Source organism: Aulostomus chinensis, chromosome 23 (genome assembly GCF_037954235.1).
Source record: "Aulostomus chinensis isolate RoL2024-O1b breed Wild chromosome 23, RoL_Achi_v1.0, whole genome shotgun sequence".
NCBI lineage: Eukaryota > Metazoa > Chordata > Actinopteri > Syngnathiformes > Aulostomidae > Aulostomus > Aulostomus chinensis.
Window position 1 is genome coordinate 16,105,559 of NC_141342.1, and position 6,032 is coordinate 16,111,590.

Here is a 6,032-nt window from a genome sequence, read left to right on the forward strand (position 1 = left end):
TTATAATTAAAATCCTGTTCTCTCATATGGCCAGTGAGCGCCATTAATTCAGAGAGTGGAGTCATTATGGAGGCTGTGGCTCCCTGGGTAGCATTGGGAGAAAAGGTTGAGCAGCGGCTTTTCAACATTAATGGCCCCTGTGTGCACCTCCTATTAATCTCAACAAGGAGTGAAGTGGCTCCATCACAGCGGTGGGAGCAGGACAATGGCTCCTAAAACGCAGGGGAGATTAAATGGAGTTCTGCCTGTGGCCCTTTACTTTGACCTCTCTGACATTTCAACAGGTTCCAATGTTGTGATCACCTTTACCTGCCACTTGTGCCCCCAAAATCAATGTCCCTGCTTCTTCCACGTGGCCTTAAAAATCAGCCTTCCAGAGTAACAGAGGACAGACATGTAGTTACATTTTCCTTTAGATCGCGAGTTCGTCGTCTAAAGATTATTAAGCGGATTTATCTTGTTAACTTGAGAGGGCACTTCACTTGTTCGCACCCTGATGAGATTCAAAGCTGCATATCACTGGTGTGATGTGCACAACAATCACAACATTTAGAGATGATATCAAACATGGCCATTCCTGGCTTCCTGTAATCTAATTTTCCTTTAGCATAAACTAATTTTAAGGCAATAACTGGTTCCTCCTTGTCAGATCTGTTCAAATTTGTCAAACAACTCTCATACATATTAAAAGCAATTTACAAACATCATCACAAAAATAAAAAGACCAGCAGGAAAAGATTAAAAACAGCACTGACCTGTTTTTACCACAGGAGGGAGCTAGTGACTAAATTTTGCTGAGGCAGCTCATCCGCTCAGGGAATCCATCACATCTGGAGGCCTTGAGAGAGAGAGAGAGAGAGAGAGAGAGTGTGTGTGTGTGTGTGTGTGTGTGTGTGTGTGTGTGTGTGTGTGTGTGTGTGTGTGTGTGTGTGTGTGTTCTTGTACTTGCTACATATTGAGAATAAGAATATGCATTTAACCAACAAAGTGAGGACATTTTTGGAAAGTGAGGACATTTTAGCAGGTCCTCACTTCTTCAAAGGGCCATTTGAAGGTCAAGACTTGGTTTTAGGGTCAAGGCTAGAATCAGGTTCTGGTTGGGTTTAGGGTCAAGGTTAGGGTCAGGCAGTCAGTTGAGCTGGTAGGATTTAGGGTGAAGGGCTAGGGAATGTATTACGTCAATGAAAGTCCTCACAATGATATAAGTACAAGGGTGTGTGTGTGAGAGAGAGAGAGAGAGGCACTGCAGTCTTTCACTAGATGGCAGGAGAGTACGATTCACTGACTTGAGCTTGAACCGTCACGACAGTGAAGGTCCAAGTCTTTTATAAGCCGGCCACCTGAATAAACAGCACAGTCACAGCTTTTGAGTGACAGTCTGGTTTGAAAATCTGGAAACCAGGTTTCTACAGTTGATTTTGACTTATATTGTGTGGTCGCAGATCCCAGGTATGTCTTCCTATTTAGGCACCATCCCATTCTTTTACATTAAATAATCCAGTCAGGTCTCTGTGTGAAGAGCCTGATAGCTAATGACTCAGAGGAAAAACCCTCTCGGCCTTTTCTTCGCCTCATCAGGAATTAATCATCTTCTTAAGTGGAGATTATTAAATTCTTGGCTTCAGAAATTTGTCTCAAAATGCACAGGATCATTTATAAGCCAATTATGTCCTCTTTTTTTGGATCTTTATGTCATCTCAGGAGCTTTTTTATTAAAGATGAGTGCAGTTGGAGCAGAGGGATCAGCCTGGGACAAATGGAAGGATGCACTCTTTGAAGATGAATTTTACAAGTATGAGAAAATCTTATATTGATGGATGATTTGAGCTCAGTTATGACTGGGAGAAATAGACTGTACCAAAAAAAAAAAAAAAAAAAAAGAGCTCTTATTTGGAATTTTCCTCTCCTCCAAAGACTCTTTGATGGTTACATCATTGTGTAAGAGCTGCATGGTGGAGATCGGACATCAGAGCTTAATTGTCATCGCCGGCAAGCTCGATGGGCAATTTAGTACAAACAGGAGGAAGGAAAAAAAAAACAACAACCCAAATTACATTCTAACATTCATTTAATCGTTATTGAATTAATTTTACAAAGCCACAATCTGTAGACGCCCCCTTGTCGCATTCTATTCATGCCGTCTGTATTAATCTAAAAATAAAAGAATAATTAGCATTTCTAATTAAGGGTTCTCTCAAAGGTGAATTGAAAACTGATGAGATTTTTTTGGTGGGGGGGGGGGGATTTATTCAATTACTGTGAAATCAAATTAAGGGAACAAATTAATCCTGGCTGTAAATTAGATCAGTGAATGGGAAAACTCAGGATGCCAACACAGGGGACGTGAGGACAGAAAAGCTCCAGGAGACAAATACTGCAGGTTGCTGAACTTGGATGCTTATCTAAATTCTTGCTCGGCTGCAGACGTCCTTCCTCGTGAGCCGCGTTTACATGTAAGTCGGAACAGAGAATCCAGACGAGGAAACTCCATCGGATCGTGTGTGTTTTGTTTTTGTTTTTTTGTTTTTTTTTTAATCTCAAAGAATTGCCTGTGGCTTCTCAGAGCACATGGCTTTTATTTCAAGATGAATCATGTCACTGACATACTCTGCACTTGCCTACCATCAATGTGTTTTCCAGGTATCCTCACATGCATTCACAGAGATCCGTCTCTGTTTTTGCAATGATGTGCATCGAAGCTTGGCTGTATAAAGGAATTTCTTCCCTGTTAACATAGAACTTTTGCTCCTTTAGAAAGGCAGTGCAGTAGATAGGGTTCCCAAACTTATTGGCCTGTGAAAAAAAAAAAAAAAAAAAAGCTTATACGCTAAAATCTATAAAGCCCCTGCCTCCGAGGCCGATGTGGCGCAAATGTCATGTCCTGCATCCACTCGGGGGTGCTGGAGAACCCACATTTACAATATATTGTTGCTGTACATGATGTGAAGACAATACGGTGTCGTGTTGATGCAAATCATATTATTTTTGTCACATCAGGTTGACTCCAACGTCTTCAGGCTGGCACTGGGCATTCTCCCTCGGCCGATGCTACACGCCTCTCCCAGGTTAGGTAAAAATCAACTTCCTAAATTTTGCCTAATCTTCCTGACTTCCCGATACAGTACAATCGAAGTTTGATGTAGTGTTGCTCTTCATGAAATAGTTGTGGGTCATTTGAATAACCGGTAAGGTTTTTTTGTTTTTTTTAATAAATAAAAACAGGCTTGAATTCGGCATGATCTTTAACCCTTCTTCAAGCCTCGACACTGAAACAAACCAATCTTCTGTATTCTGTAAGATGACCTAAAATAATCTCCAGCGTGTTTCCAGCTCCATATTTATTGATTCTCCTCGTCTCCCATCGAGAAAGTGAATAGTGTAATAGCTGTGTGCTGGTCGTTTATCCCCAGCTAAACTTAGAATCATCGTCATTTGTAAATATTAATACCTCTCATTGAGCAGATAAGTGGCAGAAATTAGTTGTGATACAAAAATGTGTGGGTTTTTTTTTTTTCTTCCTGTTTTTGTTTGCTTTTACTGAACCAGTTTCAGTTCTAGTTCAGTGGATTTTAGCTTTATTGGGGAACCACTTAATATTGACAATCACTGATTGAATTTTGAGGAGTACATAAAGGAATTTTTAGCCCCTCGAGGAGGAATCTGATCTACTGTTTAACAGCCCACAGCCAATGTGTAAGCAGCAGGAGGCCATTATGGTCAAAACATGGATATTGTCTCACATGATGTAATGAAATTGAATAAAAGCACGAGAGGCTTTCATGGGATGTTTCAATTTCTTATTTGGGTCAAATAGAGGCCAAAGGTCAAATATATTCGGTATCTTGATGAAACACATGCCAGTCTTATTATTTTTCAAACCTGAGCATTGATTCCTGTATTATCGTCAGATTGTGCTGACCGACATTTATCACACTGTCAGGCAGTAAATGAAAATATGTTTATGAGAAAGCAAGATTGCTCACTGTGGTTTTATGTATCTGAATGATGTCAGGAGGACAGAGATTCACTCACAGTCCAACATGGAGGTAAAATCTAATCATGTTCAAGTACATGAGGGGGGAGAAAAATTCAATTTGTGCATTTAAATGCAATGACAGGCCCTGCAAGACAAAATAGGATTTGTGTGTTTTTGTCCTCTGAACTCTGCTGCTCGAGAGAAAACATCGCTGGTTATGAATCGTTAAATCAGAAGTTCAATATGTCGCAAGTTGCGTTTGCTTTGGCGGTGAGATGTACTGTCGCAGCTGATAATGACACTGTGAGCTCATCTGTGAAATAAAGAGATTAAATGGCGATCGCCTCACTTTTGAGTTGCAATACGACACGGATTAACACCTTATAAAAAAAAAAAGAGAAGTCTCTCCTATTTTGTGCACTTTTAATTCTGTCAACATTTGCCGAAAAAAAACGTGGCCTCCTTCCAGCTTTTTGTGGGTTTGGTTCAGCAGTTTTACATAATCACGCTATATATATGCAGAAGACTTTCCATCTTGAAGATGATATTAAGAACTCAGTAAATGATCAACCAAATGGTGAATAATTAACCCTTTAATGCGTAACTCGGCTGGGTTTTACATTTGCAATAAATTAATTTGATCATTTTGTTATTCCAGATTATCCTCAACTAACATCTTTGATCCATCCAAATCTGTATTTAAATTTCTTCTTTTTGCCCCCCAAAATCCCTCTCATGCACCACATGTGTCAAAATTGACCCGTATACATTCAATATGTAATTCCCTGCATGGCTGAATGTTTATACCTTTGGAATAAAGGTGTGTTGTTGTTCAGTATTCCTGATATTCATTACATTTATTGTTTTTTTTATGACTACAAATCCTGAAGCTACAAATTAAAAATACATCAAGAGCAGGCGTTTTATCATCTGCCACAAAATTGCAACATGGCTGCTTGTGCACATCTGATGATTGTTGATATTACTTTGTAATGGTTTTCCTCAAGTAACTTATGTATTATGAAAGATAACTGTGTATTTGAACAGTGACCTATGATAACCTTGATGTTGAGGTCTGACTTCTGGTGAGAATGAGAAATGTCCAGTTCTATTAGCATGCTAGCTTGCTGGCTAGCTAGCGACATGGTCTGTCCCAGTTAGCTAATGCTAGCGAGGGCTACAAAGTAAACAAATAGAACAGTGTGCCAAGTGTGTACTGAATGAAGTAAGCTAATATCAATGTGTCAGCAGCACCCACACTTCCCTCATGTTGTACTGAAATCCTTTTATGTACAACCGTTGCTTTGCTTATTAACAGCCTTCAGCACTCTGCTGATCCAAAACATGCTTGTACTCCATAGCCCAGTGCCCATTTTAATATCGTGCCGATTATAAAGAGCTAATGGCACGCTGACGGCTCGTGTTGCTGGGTTTCCTCGACATCGCCACAGCTAATGTGAAAAGACAAGAGCCCCAGATTATCCAGGAGGATTTTCACTGCCCAGTCAGGCATGCAGATGGAGGACGGGGACAAAAGCCTCTTATCAAGGCAGCTTATTCTATTATTCATCTACAGCAATCACAGTGTTATTCTATTCTTAATTTTAATTACTGATGGATTAACATAAGAAGTTATAATGTGGAAGCTGGTCGAGGTGGAGGAGAATAGTTCTGGGAATTAAATGTAACAATGCATCATCAGTCCATCAGAGGGTTCACGTAAAGAGACGGACAACTGTTCACAGTCGCATTAACACCTTCGCGCAATTTAGAGTCGCCAAATAACCTGACTTGCATGTTTTGGACTGTGGGAGGAAGCCAGAGAACTCTCCAGAGGAAAAAAATGAAATGATATAAGAAAAAGAAGTCAATGAATAAATGTTACTCTAGAAACTCATATTTTCACTTTCATGCAGAGTGTCAGGGGTTGAACAGTTGGGCTCAAGAGATTCCAACGAGTGGGGAAATTTTTTTTTTTTAACAAGAATAACTCAGAATGACCACCTACACTTTTACAACATGTAAAAGAATAAAGAGCAAAACAAACCTCAAAACA

At 39.9% G+C, this 6,032-nt stretch overlaps 1 long non-coding RNA gene across 1 annotated transcript in view; it reads left to right on the forward strand.

Moving 5' to 3' along the window:
- LOC147239788 (uncharacterized) overlaps positions 1-4,864 on the forward strand; it is a 17,539-nt gene extending 12,675 nt beyond the window's left edge. The window contains exon 3 of the long non-coding RNA XR_015111465.1: positions 2,998-4,864. This is a non-coding gene — a long non-coding RNA (uncharacterized LOC147239788). The remainder of the gene's footprint in view (positions 1-2,997) is intronic.
- The last annotated feature ends 1,168 nt before the right edge of the window (positions 4,865-6,032 follow it).